Source organism: Pristiophorus japonicus, chromosome 2, assembly GCF_044704955.1.
Source record: "Pristiophorus japonicus isolate sPriJap1 chromosome 2, sPriJap1.hap1, whole genome shotgun sequence".
In the NCBI taxonomy this organism is placed as follows: domain Eukaryota; kingdom Metazoa; phylum Chordata; class Chondrichthyes; family Pristiophoridae; genus Pristiophorus; species Pristiophorus japonicus.
The window spans coordinates 10,754,642-10,779,187 of NC_091978.1; the positions used below are offsets into that span (position 1 = coordinate 10,754,642).

Here is a 24,546-nt window from a genome sequence, read left to right on the forward strand (position 1 = left end):
ATGTAGGTCAGTGAGCACAGGTGTGATGGATGAACGGGACTTAGAATAAGGGCAGAAGAGTTTTGGATGAACTTAAGTTTACGGAGGGAGCAAGGTTGGAGGTTGGCCAAGAGAGCTCATCTAGGCAAGGCATTCATGAACCAAGTATTCTTGGGCCGCCCCGACCTGTGTGAGAACACCACCGCAGATCGGGGCTATAAATAGAGCTGGAGCGCCGGGCCCTGGAACATCGTGGGCTGCTCCGACCTGTCTGAGAACACCACTGCAGGTTGGGGCTATAAATAGAGTTGGAGCGCCGGGCCCTGGAACATCGTGGCGGAGATGCGGCGAATGACGGTACAGGGCCCAGAAGAGCCGAGGGCCCGGGGGCAGCATGGGCCTGCCCACACTGCGATTATATGTGTGCACTAGGTCCATGCAGCAGAGCAGGTCTCCAGTCGTCCTGGTTAATCCTTGGCACTGGATAAAGGCCTAGCTCTGTCAAGCCCGTGTGGTGACTGATGTGCAACGGTCACCACACGTTAAAAAAATTCACAAACAGGCATCTCCACCTCCTCAACTGGAGTTCAGGACTGGAACATCGGGTCCTTCATTGAAATATCTGTGAACTCTCGTGGAAGCAAGTCATCCTCATTTGAGGGATCGCCTATGATGACTTGAACTCTGGAACTAAATGACTCCATAATGTAATTTCTTGTGCGCCTATGTTTTATTTAACATCCAGGATACTCTTATGCTTTCAGAACTACTAATAATGGTAGATGACATAGCACTGAAATATGTTCTGATCCAGAAAGCCTTGAACATGCACAATACTGGAAGAGGGGAAATCCTAGAGACATATGACCAATCAAATCACAAGCATACACAAACACTGCAAAGCCTGATCGAGACCAAGTTGCAAATGACTGAGTTAGACAGTTAACATGACTAAAATTATGGTAATCCAACAATGATATTATATTAGCATAACAATATAGGAAGTCAACTGCTTAAACAGATTACCTTTCCACAACATAACAAGCTGTCATTGCGATTTAATAGCAAAAACCAGACTATCATGAAACTGCACTTGGGCAGGACTGGAACTGATGTCCTAGGGGTAACATTTGCTAATGCAGTTCGGGAGTGTTTAAACGAATATGGCAGGGGGATGGGAACCTATGCAGCGAGATAGGGCGAAGTAATATGGAGTCAGAAACAGATGGTAGAAAGGTAAAAAGCAATAGTGGAAGGCCGAGTAAACAAAGGCAAGAAACAAAAAGGGCCACACTACATCATAATTCTAAAAGGACAAAGGGTGTTAAAAAAACAAGCCTGAAGGCTTTGTGTCTTAATGCAAGGAGTATCCGTAATAAGGTGGATGAATTAACTGTGCAAATAGATGTTAACGGATATGATGTGATTGGGATTACGGAGATGTGGCTCCAGGATGATCAGGGCTTGGAACTCAACATCCATGGGTATTCAACATTCAGGAAGGATAGAATAAAAGGAAAAGGAGGTGGGGTAGCATTGCTGGTTAAAGAGGAAATTAATGCAATAGTTAGGAAGGACATTAGCTTGGATGATGTGGAATCTATATGCAGAACACCAAAGGGCAAAAAACGTTAGTGGGAGTTGTGTACAGACCTCCAAACAGTAGTAGTGATGTTGGGGAGGGCATCAAACAAGAAATTAGGGGTGCATGCAATAAAGGTGCAGCAGTTATCATGGGTGACTTTAATATGCATATCGATTGGGCTAACCAAACTGGAAGCAATACGGTGGAGGAGGATTTCCTGGAGTGCATAAGTGATGGTTTTCTAGACCAATATGTCGAGGAACCAACTAGGGGGGAGGCCATCTTAGACTGGGTGTTGTGTAATGAGAGAAGATTAATTAGCAATCTCGTTGTGCGAGGCCCCTTGGGGAAGAGTGACCATAATATGGTGGAATTCGACATCAGGATGGAGAATGAAACAGTTAATTCAGAGACCATGGTCCAGAACTTAAAGAAGGGTAACTTTGAAGGTATGAGGCATGAATTGGCTATGATAGATTGGCAAATGATACTTAAGGGGTTGACAGTGGATGGGCAATGGCAGACATTTAGAGACCGCATGGATGAACTACAACAATTGTACATTCCTGTCTGGCGTAAAAATAAAAAAGGGAAGGTGGCTCAACCGTGGCTATCAAGGGAAATCAGGGATAGTATTAAAGCCAAGGAAGTGGCATACAAATTGGCCAGAAATAGCAGTGAACCTGGGGACTGGGAGAAATTTAGAACTCAGCAGAGGAGGACAAAGGGTTTGATTAGGGCAGGGAAAATAGAGTACGAGAGGAAGCTTGCAGGGAACATTAAGACGGACTGCAAAAGTTTCTATAGATATGTAAAGAGAAAAAGGTTAGTAAAACATAGGTCCCCTGCAGTCAGAATCAGGGGAAGTCATAATGGAGAACAAAGAAATGGCAGGCCAATTGAACAAGTACTTTGGTTCGGTATTCACTAAGGAGGACAGGAACAATCTTCCGGATATAAAAGGGGTCAGAGAGTCTAGTAAGAAGGAGGAACTGAGGGAAATCCTTATTAGTCGGGAAATTGTGTTGGGGAAATTGATGGGATTGAAGGCCGATAAATCCCCAGGGCCTAATGGACTGCATCCCAGAGTACTTAAGGAGGTGGCCTTGGAAATAGCGGATGCATTGACAGTCATTTTCCAACATTCCACAGACTCTGGATTAGTTCCTATCGAGTGGAGGGAAGCCAATGTAACCCCACTTTTTAAAAAAGGAGGGAGAGAGAAAACAGGGAATTATAGACCGGTCAGCCTGACATCAGTAGTGGGTAAAATGATGGAATCAATTATTAAGGATGTCATAGCAGCGCATTTGGAAAGAGGTGACATGATAGGTCCAAGTCAGCATGGATTTGTGAAAGGGAAATCATGCTTGACAAATCTTCTGGAATTTTTTGAGGATGTTTCCAGTAGAGTGGACAAAGGAGAACCAGTTGATGTGGTATATTTGGACTTTCAGAAGGCTTTCGACAAGGTCCCACACAAGAGATTAATGTGCAAAGTTAAAGCACATGGGATTGGGGGTAGTGTGCTGACATGGATTGAGAACTGGTTGTCAGACAGGAAGCAAAGAGTAGGAGTAAATGGGTACTTTTCAGAATGGCAGGCAGTGACCAGTGGGGTACCGCAAGGTTCTGTGCTGGGGCCCCAGCTGTTTACATTGTACATTAATGATTTGGACGAGGGGATTAAATGTAGTATCTCCAAATTTGCGGATGACACTAAGTTGGGTAGCAGTGTGAGCTGCGAGGAGGATGCTATGAGGCTGCAGAGTGACTTCAATAGGTTAGGTGAGTGGGCAAATGCATGGCAGATGAAGTATAATGTGGATAAATGTGAGGTTATTCACTTTGGTGGTAAAAACAGAGAGACAGACTATTATCTGAATGGTGACAGATTAGGAAAAGGGGAGGTGCAACGAGACCTGGGTGTCATGGTACATCAGTCATTGAAGGTTGGCATGCAGGTACAGCAGGTGGTTAAGAAAGCAAATGGCATGTTGGCCTTTATATCGAGGGGATTTGAGTGCAGGGGCAGGGAGGTGTTGCTACAGTTGTGCAGGGCCTTGGTGAGGCCACACCTGGAGTATTGTGTACAGTTTTGGTCTCCTAACTTGAGGAAGGACATTCTTGCTATTGAGGGAGTGCAGCGAAGGTTCACCAGACTGATTCCCGGGATGGCAGGACTGACATATCAAGAAAGACTGGATCAATTGGGCTTGTATTCACTGGAGTTCAGAAGAATGAGAGGGGATCTCATAGAAACGTTTAAAATTCTGACGGGTATAGACAGGTTAGATGCAGGAAGAATGTTCCCAATGTTGGGGAAGTCCAGAACCAGGGGTCACAGTCTAAGGATAAGGGGTAAGCTATTTAGGACCGAGATGAAGAGAAACTTCTTCACCCAGAGGGTGGTGAACCTGTGGAATTCTCTACCACAGAAAGTTGTTGAGGCCAATTCATTAAATATATTCAAAAGGGAGTTAGATGAAGTCCTTACTACTAGAGGGAATCAAGGGGTATGGCGAGAAAGCAGGAATGGGGTACTGAAGTTGCATGTTCAGCCATGAACTCATTGAATGGCGGTGCAGGCTCGAAGGACCGAATGGCCTACTCCTGCACCTATTTTCTATGTTTCTATGAAAGCAAAACTAACTCCTTTGATGGCTTAGCTGGTAGAGGCACTATACGGTGTGCTACTGAGCCATATAGACCAAGGGCACAATTTTCCCTAGTGATTTACACAGTTTTTCAGACAGACGCCGCTTTTTTTGGCCTGTTAAAAAATACAAGTTTCCCCAATCAATGTGCGCTCGCATAACTCAGTTAGTTACAATCTTTTTGGGGTCATTTTTTGTGCGTCATAAGCGGCATAACCTGCCACCCACACCAATTCTGACCATTTAAACAAGTTTGGCTAACTCTGATTTACTCAAATTTTTCTTAGGACGGCGTATATGTCCTCTGTAGAAAAATCTTCTGGTGAGTTAAGAAAATCGGTGCAGGTAAGCAAACCAGCGGAGCAGATGCAGTTCCAGGGCCTGGACAGCAGCAGCAGAGAGGTGGGAGGGGGGGGAGCCTTTCGGGCATAGTTAGGAACAGGTAGCGGGAGGGAGGAAGCCATTCGGCCTGGGACAGGAGCAGGGACCAGCACCGGCATGGGGGTTGGAGCAAGATAGACTTTTGTCATTACACTTCAATAATTTAATGGAGGTAAGTTGTTGCAATGTAAGCTGCTGTGAGCTGGCTGTATGTTTCACTTTCCAGCCTCAGCCCGCAGTGTGCCCCTGGTTACCGTGGCAACCCGATCTTTTAGGCGCAGATCTTCGGTTCCACCCCCAAAACTAAAGGACAGGCTAGGCAGAGCCAAAATGAAGAATTCAAACGGAGAAATTTGGATGATATATTTTTGGTGTACTTGGGCCGCAAAAAAACAGGTTTAATTCTTCAAGAACGTCAAAAATCAGCTTTGGGGAAACAATTTGTGGAAAATTGAATCCCAAGGTCCCAGGTTTGTTCCACAGTCTCTGCTAAGTTAGCTGGCTTGCAGTGGGGCAGAAGTTGGAGTGCCATAATTGGCTTCAGATCTGAAGCTAGGGTATCCTCTGATAATTGTTACCTGGCAACTCCGCCTGAAAAATGAACAGATGAGGACTGACTATGATACCCTCACAATTGAACAGGCAGCTGACAATCATAAGCTGATTTAACAGAGAAGAGACTCACTTGCCAGCAGTGCGTATTGACAATTTATTTTCACACTGCCTATGAATCCCTTCCAATTTGCTCTGAAAGAGAGGCTTACATTTTTATAGTACCTTTCACCTGCTTTTCAACCAATGATGTATGTTTGAAGTGTAGTCACTGTCGTAATGTAGGAAATGCAGCAGCCGATTTGTGCACAACAAGGTCGCACAAACAGCAATAAAATAAATGACTAAGATAATCTGTTTCAGCATTTGTTTGAGTAAATACTGACCAGGACACCTGGAGAACTCCCCTGCTCTTCTTCAAAATAGTGCCATGGGATCCTTCATATCCACCCAAGAGAGCAGACAGGGCTTCGATCTAACATCTCATCTAAAAGATGACAGCTCTGACAGTGCAGCACTCCCTCAGTACTGTACTGAAGTGTAAGTCTAGTTTATGTACTCAAGTCTCGGGAGTGAGATTTGAACCCACAACCTTCTGATTCAGAGGTGAGAGTGCTACCCACTGAGCCAAGGCTGACTGGAAAGGTTCTCAAGTGGCAGTGCGGACCTATAAAATGACTCCCTCAGTCTCGAGGCTTAAATATAAATAACACACACCAGTGGAATACTGGGGGGCAAGCTCACTGTGGATTCCTAATCCAACTTGACTCAATGCCTTTGGGAGAGGTGAGGAAAATTGGGCCAGGAGCACAGTCCAGCTGAATGCTGTACAGATCAAAAACCCCACATCATTTATCCCAGTATCTGCTGCATTTGCAGTATAGCGGCTGGGACATTTTGACACAGTAACCCCAGATTTAGGAGGAGAAAATCATCCAAGTTCCCACTCCCAGTCACTATCCAGCAACCACTACCGGAGTGAGGCTCGATGGATTTGAGATGAGGCTATACTGGGTTAGATTTTGATTCTTTCTGCAGTTGAACAGCCTGAATAAATTCACTGACTATGTTTATATATGAACATGAAGAAGGACCACTTGGATGAAGTACGGGAAGGTGACCGGTGACCATGAAATCATACCCCTAAAAGGACAAGAGTGGCGACTGGCAGGGTAAAAATTGATGGAAACAGAAGCTTTAATACAAAAGTCTTAGAATCCATATTCCATTTAAAACTCACTGGAGTTGAAATTGGTTATGCCTTGTTTTCAGGTGAATAACCAATTGCACACACAGTTAGCGCCCGAACAGGGAGCCCAAGGGCTCGCCCTAAATTGGGCCTAGTCTGAATACTTTGGGTGAGCTACCGGTGCTTGTCACACCTCCAGAGGCAGCTCGGCCATTTTGAAGACATCAATTTAGGGCCGCCTGCCTCACTGGCAGTGGCCCTCAGGTAGGCCCTGCGAAAGGTGGAAGTACAACAGGAGGGAGGGTGGATCGCAGGCTGGTAATGGCCCTCAGGATTGCTGTGGAGCTGGGGCAGGCACTCATGCTCCCAGTGGCTCCACATATGGTTGAGGACGCATCCACAACAGGAAAATCTGAGCGGAGTTGGCCAGCCCAATTTGGAAGAATGGTCCTAAAACAGGCATTGGACCGCACGTTGACCTATGCAATGCAGCTAACGCCTGTTAGGGATGTCTGAAAAGTCACCCGACCCAATATGGGGTGAGACTTATATCGAGTGTCCTTGGGCGTGCATGATATCGTCTGTAAAATTGGTACCTTTGCCCTGGTTTTCACCCACAAAATGGCCACAATTCCAATTTCTACCCTATTTACTTCCATCATTTTAAAAAATAGGGCTCAGTGGAACCTCCTGAAGTTTCTCTTGGAAATATTGAAGCAAAACTGTGTCTCTCCCCGCTCAACAAGCAGGTTATGAACCAGAGCACACATAAGAGAAATCTATCCAGAAATTTGTTGATTCTAACATTCCATTAAATGACATTTCACAGGAAACCATATGAAATCAGCCAACTGTCCAACTCACTTCAAACGTGAAAATTAACAGCTGCAGCTTGTCCAAAAATGGCTTCAGTTTCTAGTTTTTTTTCCAGCTTGGACACAACAGTTCGTGGAAATGTGCACATTAACAGAAATATCAAATTAAAAATATCAAGAACGATCATTAACTTACATAGTGAAGACAATCAAAATCATGACAAGGCAACGCACAACTAACAAAACAGGACGTCAGCAAGGTTAAAAGCAGATTCATAACAATTTAATTGTTTTGGATGTTTTCTTTGAGTTCACTTGGAGGAGTATCTGGTAAAAAGACAAGAACTTACGGGGTAAAGGCCATTATGTACAAGAAGCACTTCCTATCCCGGTAATGACATAAATGTGCTACATGATAACTCATCTTTTATTAACCCATATTACTGCTATCTTCTTCAGTCAGATTCTCGCATTACACCATTGCATTAAGCCATGAAGTTGGGAAAAGGGAAAATCAGGAAGAGTACAAAATCAATGGAAACAGTATGTTGGAAACATCAGCAGAGAATAATTCAGGGGTTTCAGTGGAAATAATCCTTTAGGCACCAACAGGATGTGCAACAGTGCGTTTTACTGCTCGAGGGATTAAGCATAAATCCCAGGTAGAGATAATTGGTTCCTGCAAAGCACCAGCATATTCCGACCTGGAGCACTGCATACAGTTTTGGGCACCATAGCATGTGGGAGACAGCTGACCTTGGAAGAAGTACAAAGAAAGGAACAAAGTTGATAAGTAGGATTGGACATGTGATATGACTTAATATTGGGAAAAAGTATTTTAACAGTTGCTGTCCCTTTAATTTGCTCTTAGGTTGTGGGAAACACTGGCAAGGCAGTCTTTATTATCCATCCCTAGTTGCCCAGAGTGTCAAAAGAGAATAGATAAACTGGAATCCATAGAGATACCCACCATAAACACAGTTCAAGACAAGGGGATATGTTTTCAACTTTGATGAATAAAAGTTACGATATATGTGAAATAATCTATCAGGCAAGCAGTGCCAAGAGGAAAATGTTATAAATTCAAAACAGTGATGGATAAACATTTGGTAAACAAAAATATGAAAGGTATGAGATAAAAATGGATAGGAAATCTGTAAACTTCAGGATTGGCTTGATGGATGGTCTCGTCTCCCTGTGTACAACACCACAGGAGATCGACTAGTACAGGTGCAGCATCGAGAATCCGGAACTCTCGGGACCGAGGCCATTCCGGTCTTTTCCGGACTTTCGATCGTCTTTCTGACGTCACGAATCCGGAAACAACCGAGCCCAGGTGCGGGTATTTCCGGATTTCGGAACGTCAGAAAAGGGGGGTGGGGAGGGAGGGGTGAGGAGCTGTTTGGGCCGTTGGCCCCGTCAATGAGATCATCGGGCAGGTCCCCATCACCAAGGAAGTGTTCGGGCGGGGCCCCACCGTGATGGAGCTGTTCGGGCGGGCTGTGCCGCCGAGGAGCTGTTCGGCCGGGCCCCGCGCAGAGGAGGTGTTCAGGTGGGCCCCGCCACCAAGGAGCTGTTCAGGCGGGCCCCGTCACAGAGGAGCTGTCTGGGCGGGCCCTGCCATGGTGGATCTGTTCGGGTGGGCCGGCGAGGAGGCCCCAAGGTAAGGGCAGTGGTGGTAAGTGGGGCGAGGCAAGCGGCGGCGAGGTAAGGGCAGCGAGGGTGAGGCGAGCAGCGAGGCTCGAGGTCGGGCAGCGGCAGAGTCCCAAGGTCAGCGGGTTCAGATTCCGGAACATTCCGGAACTCCGGATTTTCAACATTGCACCCGTGCCTTTATTTAAAGCACATAAAAGTAATAAATCTTAGCAGAAATATACTAGATAGTTATCCAAATGAGTAGTCAAGCAGATTAATGAACAACTTAGATTTCTAAAACATGCATCACATGCAGAGCAATGTCTCCAAGTACTTTTCAAAGCAAAGCATAGAAAAAGTGCTGAGCCAAACAGATAAAAACTATAGTGGAAAAGACTTATTGATTACAAAGGCTTTTAGGTTTTTGTAGAGAGCGAGGCAGCAGAGTGGAGGGATGGAGGGAAGGAGTTCTTGCGTGCAGAAGCATATGGACTTTAACTTGATACTCTCGCTGGGAATCGGGTGGTAGGTATCAGCCTTAAAATCAGTGCTGCACTGGCTGCCCATTCCTGCTTCAATCACGCCTGTTATGTATTTAAGCCCTTGTAACCTGTATAACACCTGACCACCAGAGGGTCCACCTGTTGGAGTCCCAAGGGATCCCAGCATCCCTTGGAAGCACGGTATAAAAGCGGGCCACCCACGAGGTACCTGCACTCTGGAGTCTTATTAAAGGAGCTAAGTTCACACTTGCTCATTGTATACAGTACTCAGTTTCAGCCTTCATTATGAATGTACTAATTGGTGACGCGGTCACGAACAACCGCGCGAAAATACAAAGAACAGTCGGCATCCTGGAGAAGTTCTCAGAAGAGGACATTTGGAAGGCCTTCGTGGAGAGACTTGACCAATGCTTCGTGGCCAACAAGCTGGAAGGGGACGAGAACGCTACCAAATGAAGGGCGATTCTCCTAACTGTCTGTGAGGCAACAACATATGGCCTCATGAAGAATCTCCTAGCTCCGGCAAAACCAACAGAGAAATCCTATGAAGAATTGTGTATGCTGGTCTGGGAGCACCTAAATCCTAAGGAAAGCGTTTTGATGACAAGATATCAGTTCCACACGTGTCAATGATCGGAGGGTCAGGAGGTGGCAGGACATTGTGAGTTTGAGGGATTCCTGGAACAAATGCTTAGAGACTTTTTTGTACTGGGCATTGGCCATAAGACAATCCTTCGCAAATTATTGACTGTAGAAACTCCGAATCTAAGTAAAGCCATAACGATAGCCCAGGCATTATGTCCACCAACGACAACACCACACAGATTTCGCAGAGTAAAGAAGTTTCGGCCAGTACTGTGCATAAAGTAACGTCGGTTTCGAGCAGGAATGTACATGGCAGAACACACACGCCGGCTGCTGCTGCCTGACCCCAGATAACCCAGAGTCCGCCATCAATCGTTAATGCGAGGCAGTTAGCACCTTGTTGGCGTTGTGGAGGTGATCATCGGCCCCATCAATGTTGCTTTAAGCATTATGCGTGCAACGGTTGCAGAACAATGGGACACCTCCAGTGAATGTGCAGGCGAGCTGCAAACCCTGCAAACCACCACATTGCAGAGGAAGATCGATCCACGGTGGATCAAGCTGAATTGGAGACTCATACCGCAGAAGTGTACGGAGTACACACATTCACTACGAAATGTCCACCAATAATATTGAAAGTTGAACTGAACGGTATTCCAGTATCTATGGAACTGGACACTGGTGCAAGTCAGTCCATAATGAGTAAAAAGGTCTTCAACAGGCTGTGGGACAAAAAGGCACACAGGCCTAAATTCAGCCCCATTCACACTAAACTAAGGACTTACACTAAGGAACTAATCCCTATAATTGGCAGTGCAGAAGTCAAAGTCTCCTATGATGGAGCAGTGCACGAACTCCCACTGTGGATTGTGCCAGGGGATGGCCCCACGTTGTTTGGCAGAAACTGGCTGGGAAAAATCCGCTGGAAAAGGGACGACATGCAAGCATTTCGTCCGTCGACGACGCCTCATGTGCCCAGGTTCTGAGCAAGTTCCCATCATTGTTCGAGCCAGGCATTGGAAGCTTCTCGGGGTAAAAGTGCAGATCCATTTGGTTCCCGGTATGCGACCCATCCACCACAAGGCATGGGCGGTACCGTACATGATCCAGGGTGACCAAGGCTGGGAACTCAACATCCAGGGGTGTTCAACATTCAGGAAGGATAGACAGAAAGGAAAAGGAGGTGTGGTAGCATTGCTGGTTAAAGAGTAAATTAACGCAATAGTAAGGAAGGACATTAGCTTGGATGATGTGGAATCTGCATGGGTGGAGCTGCGGAATACCAAAGGGCAGAAAACGCTAGTGGGAGTTGTGTACATACCACCAAATGCTAGTAGTGAGGAAGGGGACAGCATCAAACAAGAAATTAGGGACGCGTGCAATAAAGGTGCAGCAGTTATGGGCGACTTTAATCTACATATAGATTGGGCTAACCAAACTGGTAACAATACAGTGGAGGAGGATTTTCTGGAATATATTAGGGATGGTTTTCTAGACCAAAATGTCGAGGAACCAACTAGAGGGCTGGCCATCCTAGACTGGGTGATGTGTAATGAGAAAGGACTAATTAGCAATCTTGTTGTGCGAGGCCCCTTGGGGAAGAGTGACCATAATATGGTAGAATTCTTTATTAAGATGGAGAGTGACACAGTTAATTCAGAGACGAGGGTCCTGAGCTTAAGGAAAGGTAACTTCGATGGTATGAGACGTGTATTGGCTAGAATAGACTGGCGAATGATACTTGAAGGGTTGACAGCGGATAGGCAATGGCAAACATTTAAAGATCACATGGATGAACTTCAACAATTATACATCCCTATCTGGAGTAAAAATAAAACAGGGAAGATGGCTCAACTGTGGCTAACAAGGGAAATTAAGGATCGTGTTAAGTCCAAGAGGCATATAAATTGTCCAGAAAAAGCAGCAAACCTGAAGACTGGGAGAAATTTAGAATTCAGCAAAGGAGGACAAAGGGTTTAATTAGGAGAAGAAAATAGAGTATGAGAGGAAGCTTGCTGGGAACATAAAAACTGACTACAAAAGCTTCCATAGGTATGTGAAGAGAAAAAGATTAGTGAAGACAAACCTAAGTCCCTTGCAGTCAGATTCAGGTGAATTTATAATGGGGAACAAAGAAATGGCACACTAATTGAACAAATTCTTTGATTCTGTCTTCACGAAGGAAGACACAAATAACCTTCCGGAAATACTAGGGGACCGAGGGTCTAGTGAGAAGGAGGAACTGAAGGATATTCTTATTAGGCGGGAAATTGATGGGATTGAAGGCTGATAAATCCCCGGGGCCTGATAGTCTGCATCCCAGAGTACTTAAGGAAGTGACCCTAGAAATAGTGGATGCATTAGTGATCATTTTCCAACAGTCTATCGACTCTGGATCAGTTCCTATGGACTGGAGGGTAACTAATGTAAACAGCACTTTTTAAAAAAGGAGGGAGAGAGAAAACGGGTAATTATAGACTGGTTAGCCTGACATCAGTAGTGGGGAAAATGTTGGAATCAATTATTAAAGATGAAATAGCAGCACATTTGGAAAGCGGTGACAGGATCGGTCCAAGTCAGCATGGATTTATGAAAGGGAAAACATGCGTGACAAATCTTCTGGAATTTTCTGAGGATGTAACTAGTCGAGTGGACAAGGGAGAACCAGTGGATATAGTGTATTTGGACTTTCAAAAGACGATCGCAGCTCCGTCACATTCTGTGGCCTCGGTGCGTTCTCGATTGCCTCCGTCTTCGCGTTGGTGGGCCTGATGTCGTCCGCCGCAATCCTCCTTCCCAAGAAATCTACTTCAGGTGCCAGGAAAATGCACTTCGAGCGTTTTAACCTGAGCCCCACATGGTTGAGTCGACTAAGTACCTCCTCCAGGTTCTGCAGGTGCTCGACTGTGTTCCGACCTGTGACCAAGATGTCGAACACAAAAAAAAACAAAAAACAAAATGAAAAATAGGGCAGTTAAAAGTGTCTGGAGTGTCCCCCAGATCAGGGGGACACTTGATCTAATGTTTATTTTGTTCACCCCCCCCAAAAGAGTTATGACCAAGATGTCGTCCTGGAAGACCACGGTGTGCGGGACTGACTTTAGTAAACTTTCCATGTTTCTCTGGAATATCGCTGCTGCTGATCGGATTCCAAACGGGCATCTGTTATAAACAAAAAGACCCTTGTGCATATTGATGCAGGTGAGGGCCTTCGATGATTCCTCCAGTTCCTGCGTCATGTAGGCTGAAGTCAGATCCAGCTTCGTGAACGTCTTTCCTCCCGCCAGCGTTGCAAAGAGGTCGTTAGTCGTTTGGTAGTGGATATTGGTCCTGCAGAGAGAAACGATTGATAGTTACTTTGTAATCGCCACAGATTCTGATGGTGCCGTCTCCCTTGAGGACTGGGACAATAGGACTGGCTCACTCGTTGAACTCGATCGGTGAAATGATGCCCTCTCTTTGCAGCCGGTCTAGCTCGATCTCTACCCTTTCTCTCATCATGTACGGTACTGCTCTTGCCTTTGATGGATGGGTCGTGCACCCGGAATTAGGTGGATCTGCACTTTTGCTCCTTGGAATTTCCCGATGCCTGGTTCGAACAGCGAAGGAAATTTGTTTAAGACCTGGGCACACAAAGTGTCGTCAGTGGGCGATAGCGCTCGGACGTTGTCCCAGTTCCAACGTATCTTTCCCAGCCAGCTCCTGCCGAGCAGCATGGGACCATCGCCCGGTACCACCCAGAGTGGTGGCTTGTGCACCGCTCCATTGTAGGAGACCTTTACGGTAGCACTGCCGATTACAGGAATCAGTTCTTTAGTGTAAGTTCTTAGTTTCGTGTGAACTGGAGTTAAGACTGGCCTTGAGGCCTTGTTGCATCACAACCTTTCGAAAGTCTTTTTGTCCATGATGGACTGGCTTGCGCCCGTGTCCAGCTCCATTGACACCGGGAGTCCATTTAGTTCAACATTCAGCATTATCGGGGGACAATTCGTGGTGAATGTGTGCACCCCATGTACCTCTGCCTCCTCTATCTGAGGCTCTGGTTCGTCGTGATCCTCCAGGAATCTGTCCTCCTCTGCAACATGGTGGTTTGCAGGCTTAACAGGCTTAGCAGCTCGCCTGCACACTCGTTGGAGGTGTCCCATTGTTCCACAGCCCTTGCAAACGTACTCTTTGAATCGGCATGAATGGAAACGATGATCACCCTAGCAGCGCCAACAAGTTGTTAATGGCCTTGCATTCATCACCCTTGATGGTGGACTCTGAGTCATCTGCGGACGTGCAGCTGCAGGAATGTGTGACCTGCCCTGTGTTACGATTCTAAAATAACATCACTTTGTTCACAGTACTTGTAGCAGCACTTGTGTGCTGAGAGATTTGCTTCATATTGTCACTGGTGACTATGAATGCCTGGGCTATCGCTATGGCCTTACTCAAGTTTGGGGTCTCTGCAGTCAAAAGATTGCAAATTATGGTTTCGTGTCCAATGCCAAGTATGAAAACGTCTCTGAGCATGTGCTCCAAATGTCTTTCAAATTCGCAATGTCCTGCAAGGCGTCTTAGCTCGGCGACAGAATTCATCACTTCCTGGCCTTCAGACCTTTTGTAGGTGTAGAACCGGTAGCTCGCCATCAGAATCAGGGGAAGTCATAACGGGGAACAAAGAAATGGCGGATCAATTGAACAAGTACTTTGGTTCGGTATTCACTAAGGAGGATACAAACAACCTTCCGGATATAAAAGGGGTCAGAGGGTCTAGTAAGGAAGAGGAACTGAGGGAAATCTTTATTAGTCGGGAAATTGTGTTGGGGAAATTGATGGGATTGAAGGCAGATAAATCCCCAGGGCCTGATGGCCTGCATCCTAGAGTACTTAAGGAGGTGGCCTTGGAAATAGCGGATGCATTGACAGTCATTTTCCAACATTCCATTGACTCTGGATCAGTTCCTATGGAGTGGAGGGTAGCCAATGTAACCCCACTTTTTAAAAAAGGAGGGAGAGAGAAAACAGGGAATTATAGACCGGTCAGCCTGACCTCAGTAGTGGGTAAAATGATGGAATCAATTATTAAGGATGTCATAGCAGTGCATCTGGAAAATGGTGACATGATAGGTCCAAGTCAGCATGGATTTGTGAAAGGGAAATCATGCTTGACAAATCTTCTGGAATTTTTTGAGGATGTTTCCAGTAAAGTGGACAAAGGAGAACCAGTTGATGTGGTATATTTGGACTTTCAGAAGGCTTTCGACAAGGTCCCACACAAGAGATTAATGTGCAAAGTTAAAGCACATGGGATTGGGGGTAGTGTGCTGACGTGGATTGAGAACTGGTTGTCAGACAGGAAGCAAAGAGTAGGAGTAAACGGGTACTTTTCAGAATGGCAGGCAGTGACTAGTGGAGTGCCGCAAGGTTCTGTGCTGGGGCCCCAGCTGTTTACATTGTACATTAATGATTTAGACGAGGGGATTAAATGCAGTATCTCCAAATTTGCGGATGATACTAAGTTGGGTGGCAGTGTGAGCTGCGAGGAGGATGCTATTAGGCTGCAGAGTGACTTGGATAGGTTAGGTGAGTGGGCAAATGCATGGCAGATGAAGTATAATGTGGATAAATGTGAGGTTATCCACTTTGGTGGTAAAAACAGAGAGACAGACTATTATCTGAATGGTGACAGATTAGGAAAAGGGAAGGTGCAACGAGACCTGGGTGTCATGGTACATCAGTCATTGAAGGTTGGCATGCAGGTACAGCAGGCGGTTAAGAAAGCAAATGGCATGTTGGCCTTCATAGCGAGGGGATTTGAATACAGGGGCAGGGAGGTGTTGCTACAGTTGTACAGGGCCTTGGTGAGGCCACACCTGGAGTATTGTGTACAGTTTTGGTCTCCTAACTTGAGGAAGGACATTCTTGCTATTGAGGGAGTGCAGCGAAGGTTCACCAGACTGATTCCCGGGATGGCGGGACTGACCTATCAAGAAAGATTGGATCAATTGGGCTTGTATTCACTGGAGTTCAGAAGAATGAGAGGGGACCTCATAGAAACGTTTAAAATTCTGACGGGTTTAGACAGGTTAGATGCAGAAAGAATGTTCCCAATGTTGGGGAAGTCCAGAACCAGGGGTCACAGTCTGAGGATAAGGGGTAAGCCATTTAGGACCGAGATGAGGAGAAACTTCTTCACCCAGAGAGTGGTGAACCTGTGGAATTCTCTACCACAGAAAGTAGTTGAGGCCAATTCACTAAATATATTCAAAAGGGAGTTAGATGAAGTCCTTACTACTCGGGGGATCAAGGGTTATGGCGAGAAAGCAGGAAGGGGGTACTGAAGTTTCATGTTCAGCCATGAACTCATTGAATGGCGGTGCAGGCTAGAAGGGCTGAATGGCCTGCTCCTGCACCTATTTTCTATGTTTCTATGTTTCTATGTCTATGTTTTCCTTCAGGTTCAAATGCTCTCAGACCAGTGTGCACAAATCGTAAGATTTCTCCGTGGGTTTCGCTGGAGTAAGTAGATTCTTTATGAGGCCATACGTTGGTGCCCCACAGACGGTGAGGAGGATCGCTCTACGTTTGGCAGCGCTCTCTTCCCCATCTAGCTCGTTGGCCACGAAGAATTGATCGAGTCGCTCCACAAAAATTTCTCAATCATCTCCCTCCGAGAATTTATCCAGGATGCCCACTGTTCCCTGCATCTTTGGGTTCGCTATCTGTTTCTCGCCACCAGTTGTTGTGTATGGAGAAAGAGTCAGACTGAACACTGTGAGCTCAAAGTAAAGTGTGACCGTAGTCTTTTATTGCAGGTCTCCAGAGTGCCTCTCCAACCTGTGAAGCCTCCTTAAATACCTGTGCTCCCAAGGGATCCCATAAGGGGATGAGCCCTCTGGTGGCTGTACAGAGTAAATACAAGTCCACATATATAACACTGAGGATATAACTAGGAGAGTGGACAAGGGAGAACCAGTGGATGTGGTGTATTTGGACTTTCAAAAGGCTTTTGACAAGGTCCCACACAAGAGATTGGTGTGCAAAATTAAAGCACATGGTATTGGGGGTAATGTACTGACGTTGATAGAGAACTGGTTGGCAGACAGGAAGCAGAGAGTCGGGATAAACGGGTCCTTTTCAGAATGGCAAACCGTGACTAGTGGGATGCTGCAGAGCTCAGTGCTGGGACCTCAGCTATTTACAATATACATTAATGATTTAGATGAAGGAATTGAGTGTAATATCTACAAGTTTGCAGGTGATACTAAACTGGGTGGCGGTGTGAGCTGTGAGGAGGATGCTAAGAGGCTGCAGGGTGATTTGGACAGGTTAGGTGAGTGGGCAAATGCATGGCAGATGCAGTATAATGTGGATAAATGTGAGGTTATTCACTTTGGTGGCAAAAACACGAAGGCAGAATATTATCTGAATGGCGGCAGATTCGGAAAAGGGGAGGTGCAACGAGACTTGGGTGTCATGGCACATCAGCCATTGAAAGTTGGCATGCAGGTACAGCAGGCGGTGAAGAAGGCATATGGCATGTTGGCCTTCATAGCTATGGGATTTGGGTATAGGAGCAGGGAGGTCTTACTGCAGTTGTACAGGGCCTTGGTGAGACCTCATCTGGAATATTGTGTTCAGTTTTGGTCTCCTAATCTGAGGGAGGACATTCTTGCTATTGAAGGAGTGCAGCAAAGGTTCACCAGACTGATTCCCGGGATGGCAGGACTGAAATATGAGGAGAGACTGGATCAACTGGGCCTTTATTCACTGAGTTTAGAAGAATGTGAGGGGATCTCATAGAAACATATAAAATTCTGACGGGACTGGACAGGTTAGATGCAGGAAGAATGTTCCCGATGTTGGGCAAGTTGAGAACCAGGGGACACAGTCTAAAGATAAGGGGTAAGCCATTTAGGACTGAGATGTGGAGAAACTTCTTCACTCAGAGTGTTGTTAACCTGTGGGATTCCCTACTGCAGAGAGTTGTTGATGCCAGTTCATTGGATATATCCAAGAGGGAGTTAGATATGGCCCTTACGGCTAAAGGGATCAAGAGGTATGGAGAGAAAGCAGGAAAGGGTACTGAGGTGAATGATCAGCCATGATCTTATTGAATGGTGGTGCAGTATCGAAGGGCCGAATGGCCTACTCCTGCACCTATTTTCTATGTTTCTATGTGAGAAAGTGGAAATTGAGCTGGACAGGCTGCAGCGAGATGGCATCATCGCGCCGATGGAATTCAACGACTGGGCCAGTCCGATTGTCCAGGTACTTAAAGAGGACGGCATGGTAAGAATTTGTGGAGACTATAAAGTAACGATTAACCGTTTTTCGCTGCAGGACCAGTACCCGCTACCCAAGGCAGATGACCTATTTACGACCCTGGCTGGAGGCAAGACGTTCACCAATCTGGACCTGACCTCGGCCTACATGATGCAGGAGCTGGAGGAGTCTTCGAAAGGCCTCACCTGCATCAACACGCACAAAGGTCTGTTCATCTATAACCGGTGCCCGTTCGGGATTCGGTCGGCCACGGCTATCTTCCAGCGGAACATGGAGAGCCTGCTAAAGTCAGTTCCTCGCACCGTGGTTTTCCAGGACGACATACTGGTTACAAGTCGGGACACCACTGAGCACTTGGAAGAATCTGGAAGAGGTTCTTAGTCAGTTAGATCATGTGGGACTCAGGTTGAAACGCTCGAAGTATGTTTTTCTGGCGCAGGAAGTTGAGTTCTTGGGAAGAATCGCGGCATACGGCATCAGACCCACCGATGCCTAGACGGAGTCCATCAAGAACGGGCCGAGACCACAGAACGTGACGGAGCTGCAGTCGTTCCTGGGACTCCTTAATTATTTCAGTAATTTCCTACCTGGGTTAAGCACCCTGCTAGAACCCCTACATGCACTACTGCGCAAGGGAGACGACTGGGTAGGGGGGAATTCACAAGAGTCTGCCTTTAAGAAAGCCAGAAATCTGTTGTGTTCAAACAAACTGCTTGTCCTGTATAACCCTTGTAAACGATTAGTTCTAGCTTGCGATGCGTCATACAACGGGGTTGGGTGTGTGTTGCAACAGGCTATCGAATTGAGGATTTTGTAACCGGTCGCTTATGCGTCCACGAGTTTGTCCAAGACCGAAAGAGCCTATTGAGAAAGAGGCCCTGGCGTGCGTTTACGGGGTGAAAAAAATGCACCAGTACTTATTTGGCCTCAAGTTTGAGCTTGAAACTGACCACAAGTCGTTCATATCGCTGTTCTCTGAGAGCAAAGCAATCAACACCAATGCCACTGTCTGCATCCAAAGATGGGCGCTCACGCTGTCGGCATGCAACTATGTAATCCGCCACAGACCGGGCACAGAGAACTGCGCAGATGCTCTCAGTCGGCTGCCATTGCCCGCCACCGGGGTGGAAATGGCACAGCCAGCGGACATGCTCATGGTCATGGAGGCATTCGAGAACGAAAAGTCCCCCGTTACGGCCAGCCAGATCAGGACTTGGACCAGCCGGGATCCTTTACTGTCCCTGGTAAAAAAAAACTGTGTCCTCCATGGGAGCTGGTGCTGTGTCGCAGCGGAGATGCAGGAGGCGATTAAGCCATTCCACAGACGCAAAGACAAGTTGTCGCTGCAGGCGGACAGTCTATTGTGGGGCAATCATGTGGTCTTGCCCAAGAAAGGCAGAGATACGTTCATATGTGAACTGCACAGCACCCAACCAGACATTGTAATGATAAAAGCCATAGCCAGATACCATGGGGCCCCAAGTTTCCACACGATAAAAAACGGGTGCCCCTCAGAGCTGGGTGCCCGTTTTTCACGCCTAAAACGGCGCCGGAAAAAAAAACTCGCGATTCTGGAGAGCCCTGCAGCTCCTTGTCTGTTTGGCGCGGCGCCCAGGGGGGCGGAGCCTACACTCGCGCCGATTTTGTAAGTGGGAGGGGGCGGGTACTATTTAAATTAGTTTTTTTCCTGCCGGCAACTCTGCGCGTGCGTGTTGGAGCATTCGCGCACGCGCAGTGTGAAGGAAACATTGGCACTCGGCAATTTTTGTAGTTCTTTGTAGCTGTTTAATTTTTGAAAATGTTTTAATAAAAGCACATTGCCATCAGCACTGAGGCTTCCTGCAGCCTTCTCACTGTCTCCCGCCCGGCGTCTGGAACGGCTCTCCCCCCCCCCCCCCCCCCCGCTGCGTTTGGTCGACCGGGCCCGCACTCCCGGCGTCTGGAACGACTTCCTTCCCCCCCACCTCCGCTGCGTTCGGTCAATCGGGCCCGCACTCCCGCCCGCCCGCCGTCTGGAACAGCTTCCTCCCCCCGCCCCCCCCACTGCGGTCGGTCGGTCGGTCAGGCCCACACTCCCTCCCTCCCGCCCACCCGCCGTCTGGAACAGCTTCCTCCCCCCCTACCAGCTGCGGTCGGGCGAGCGGTCGGTCGGTCCCGCACTCCCTCCCTCCCTCCCGCCCGCCGTCGGGAACGGCTTCCTCCTCCCCCCCCCCCCTGCCGTCGGGAACGAACGAACGAACTTGTGAGGCTGGCTGAAGCACTTTCACACAGGTAGGAAGATGGTTTATTTAATCTTTTCTTTGCTTATAAATGTTTATTCAGGTTGGATTTATTTGTATAATATTTGTAGAAGTATAAATAAGGATTTATTGTAGAATTTAATGACTTCCCTTCCCCCCTCCCCCCACCTCGTTCTGGACGCCTAATTTGTAACCTGCGCCTGATTTTTTAATGTGTAGAACAGGTTTTTTCAGTTCTACAAAAATCTTCACTTGCTCCTTTCTAAGTTAGTTTGGAGTACGTTTTCACTGTGGAAACTTTCAAATCAGGTGTCAGTGGCCGGATACGCCCCTTTTTGAAGAAAAAATTCTGTTCTAAAGTAGAACTGTTCTACCTGACTAGAACTGCAGGAAATAAAATGTGGAGAATTGCGATTTCTAAGATAGTCCGTTCTCCACCAGTTGCTCCTAAAAATCAGGCGCAAATCATGTGGAAACTTGGGCCCCATGTGTGGTGGTCTGGCATCGACTCAGATTTAGAGTTATGCGTGCGCCAGTGCAACACTTGCTCTCAGCTGAGCAATGCACCCAGGGAGGCACCGCTAAGTTTGTGGTCGTGGCCCTCAAAACTGTGGTCGAGGATCCACGTGGATATGCGGGCCCATTTTTAGGCAAAATGTTTTTGGTTGTCATGGACGCTTACTCAAAATGGAATATGCAATAATGTCTGTAAGCACGTCCACTACTGAAAGCCTACGTGCCATGTTTGCACGCATGGCTTGCCTGATTCCTAGTCAGCGACAATGGGCCATGCTTCACCAGTGCTGAATTCAAGGTATTCATGACCCGCAACGGGATCAAACACGTCACATCTGCCACGTTCAAGCCCGCATCCAACGGCCAGGCCGAACGGGCAGTTCAGACCATCAAGCAAAGCTTGAAATGCGTGTCGAAAGGCTCCCTGCAGACCCGGCTGTCCAGAGTGCTGCTCAGCATCAGACCCCACTCACTCACAAGAGATCCCCCAGCCGAGTTGCTCATGAAAAGGGCGCTAAAAACAAGGCTCTCTTTTGTCCACCCGATCTCCATGATCACGTGGAGGGCAAGCGGCATCAACAAAGTGTGTACCATGACCGCGCAAATTTGTCACGCGATACTGAGATTAATGTTCCTGTGTTTGTGCTCAATTATGGACATGATCCCAAGTGGCTCGCTGGCATGGTCACAGCCAAAGAGGGGAGTCGGGTGTTTCAAGTCAAATTGGCCAATGGACAAACATACAGAAAACATTTGGACCAAATCAAATTGCGGTTCACCAACAGCTACGAACCCGAAGAAGACACCACCAACTTTGACACTCCAACACACACACAAGTAGCAACTGACATCATGGTTGACCACGAAGCTGAACTCACCATCCCCAGCAGCCCGGCAAGGCCGGCTGCCCAACAGCCCAGTGAAGAACTAACCAACTCACCTACACCCACATTTGTACTGAGATGATCGACAAGGGAGCGAAAAGCTCCAGATCGTCTCACCTTGTAAATAAGTGTACTGTTGACTTCACGGGGGAGTCATGATATGTATTTAACCCCTTGTAACCTGTATAACACCTGACCACCAGAGGGCCCACCTGTTGGAGTCCCAGCATCCCTTGGGAGCACGGTATATAAGCAGGCCACACACGAGGTACCTGCACTCTGGAGTCTTATTAAAGGAGCTAAGGTCACGCTTGCTCATTGTATACAGTACTCAGTTTCATCCTTCATTATGAGTGTACCAATACGCGGTCATTTTCCCCATGGCCTTCACAAGGGCAACCCAGCCTGAAGCAAGTATGTAAATCGGGTCTCATGATGTCAAAAGGATCCCAACGCCATTTTAACTTGTCAAAGCGGAAGTAGCCTGCAACACTCAACCCGCCCATTACTATGGGGTGGTTTCAGGTGTGAAACGCCAATTAGAACGGTAATGTAATCTAGTTATGAATTGTATTAATATATGCTTTTAAGTTAAAGCTTGCTGTTATATTCAGCAGGGTTTGCCGATACTTATTAGATTTCAAATGGATATCTGATCAAGTATCCTGTGGACAATCAAAGACAATTTAATATCCTTTTTAAGTATCTATCCAATTCCCTTTTGAAAGTTTCTATTGACTCTACTTCCTTTCAGGCAGTGCATTCCAAATCACAACAACTCACTGCATTAAAATATTCTCATCTTCCCCCTGGTTCTTTTGCCAATTACCTTAAATCTCTGTTCTCTGGTTCTCAACCCTTCTGCCAATGGGAACAGTTTCTATCTATCTACTGTCTATCTGGACCCCTCATGATTTTGAACACCTCTTATCAAATCTCTTTTTAGCCTTCACTGCTCCAAGCAGAACAACCGCAGCTTCTCCTGTCTCTCCACGTAACTGAAGTCCTTCATCCCTGGAACCATTCTTGTTAATCTCCTCCACACCTTGACATCCTTCCTAAAGTGTGGTTTCCAGAATTGGACACAATATTCCAGCTGAGACCAAGCCAGTGTTTTATAAAGGTTTGGCATCACTTCCTTGCTTTTGTACTCTATGCCTCTATTAATAAAGCCAGTACTTCCACATGTGGCTATCCACCTGAGAATCTAAACATTGAGTACTAGCAGCCTGTACAACAATGGAGGGTAATCACAGTGAGATCCTACCTTTACTTTAACCGTGGCTCAGTTAGTAGCATCCGCACTTCTAAGTCAGAGGTTGTGGGTTCAAGTCCCACTGCAGAAACTTGAGCACATAAATCTAGGCTGACACTCCAGTGCAGTGCTGCACTGTCGGACGAGATGTTAAATCAAGGCCCCGCCTGCTCTCTCAGGTGCAGCGCAAAAGATCCCAAGACACTAATTCGAAGAACAGGCCAGTTATCCCTGGTGCCCTGGCCAATATTTAACCCTCAACCAACATTACCAAAAACAGATTATCTGGTCGTTATCGCGTTGCTGTGTGTGGGAGCTTGCTGTGTGCAATTTGGCTGCCACATTACAACAGTGACTACACTTCACAAGTACTTCATTGGCTGTAAAGTGCTTTGGGATGTCCTGAGGTCACGAAAGGCGCTATATAAATGCAAGTCTTTGAGTGTTTACACACATGCACCTTTACCCTCTGGGGTCACCAAATAGCAACGAAAAGCAGGAATCTTTAACTGATTTTCTCCTTCCCAGAACCATGGGTGTTGAGGCCAATTCCAGCAGATGTGGTTCAGCACCACGCCAGGCAGCATATTTTAGAGGGAAATATTTGCATGCGAGAAATAGTACAATGAACGATGACCCATTTTATAGAAGCTATTTTGTTAATATAAAAATAAATTTATAAAGAAGTACCTTCGTTTTTTATACTTATAAATGATACAATATCTATTATCATTATAAGATTCCTGCCATTGTTGGATTGCAGATGTACATACCATATTTTTTTCAAACATTGTATTTGAATTGATCACCTGCTGGAAATTGCATTTTTTTTAAATAAAAACAAAATGTGTTATTCAATACTTTTTTTGGAGATGCACCAAACACAAACATTTCTCAGCAACAAACCAAAAAAGAAAACCGTTTGAAGAAACTCGAGAAATTTAAGTGAAACATATATATAAAATATTTTTCTATGAAAGTTAAAAACCAACATCTCATTCAGAGGGAAGGCGGATTTTACGCAAAACATAAATATTTCTGTGGTTAAAAAAAATCTAATTAAAACAAAAATGCGAGTAAAAACAAAATAACTCATTCACAATTGCTCAAAGGGAATGGCCCAAATGCACAGGTCTAATTTTTAACCACAAAAAGCTAATCTTGTAATGGCGCTCGGCGTGCTCTCCTTGACCCACCTCGCCTCCTGTGCCTCCCTCGGGAGCAGACAACCGGCTGGGATCCCATTTTCCCGCCCTTTCTGACTTGGCGCGTCAAGTGGGTGGGAGGATGCGCGCGCAGCCCGGGCTCGCGGGCCGGAGGCGGTTGGCGTTTGGCGCGCGCCCTTGTTGATGGTTGCTCGCCTCTCTCTCTCCTTCTTCCCACAGACAGGCGCCATTTTACCACTGCCACCCCCTATTCTCGCCCTTATACACCTCATGCTGCCGCTTGCAGCAGGGTGGTCGGGTTGGAGATCTTTTTGGGAGGATGAGTGGGGGGCG

At 46.6% G+C, this 24,546-nt stretch overlaps 1 protein-coding gene across 10 annotated transcripts in view; it reads right to left on the reverse strand.

Moving 5' to 3' along the window:
- The window catches only part of m1ap (meiosis 1 associated protein), a 201,804-nt gene that overhangs the window by 146,632 nt on the left and 30,626 nt on the right, over window positions 1-24,546 (reverse strand). Inside the window, exon 1 of one of the 10 annotated variants that reach the window (XM_070866774.1) lies at window positions 24,244-24,313. The exons of 7 other annotated variants lie outside the window; for them this stretch is intronic. The gene's annotated coding sequence lies outside the window, so the exon portion shown is untranslated. Of the gene's footprint in view, window positions 1-23,820; window positions 23,852-24,243; window positions 24,314-24,546 lie in introns of those variants that run through there. 2 more of the 10 variants (XM_070866775.1, XM_070866776.1) reach the window with 2 other exon arrangements.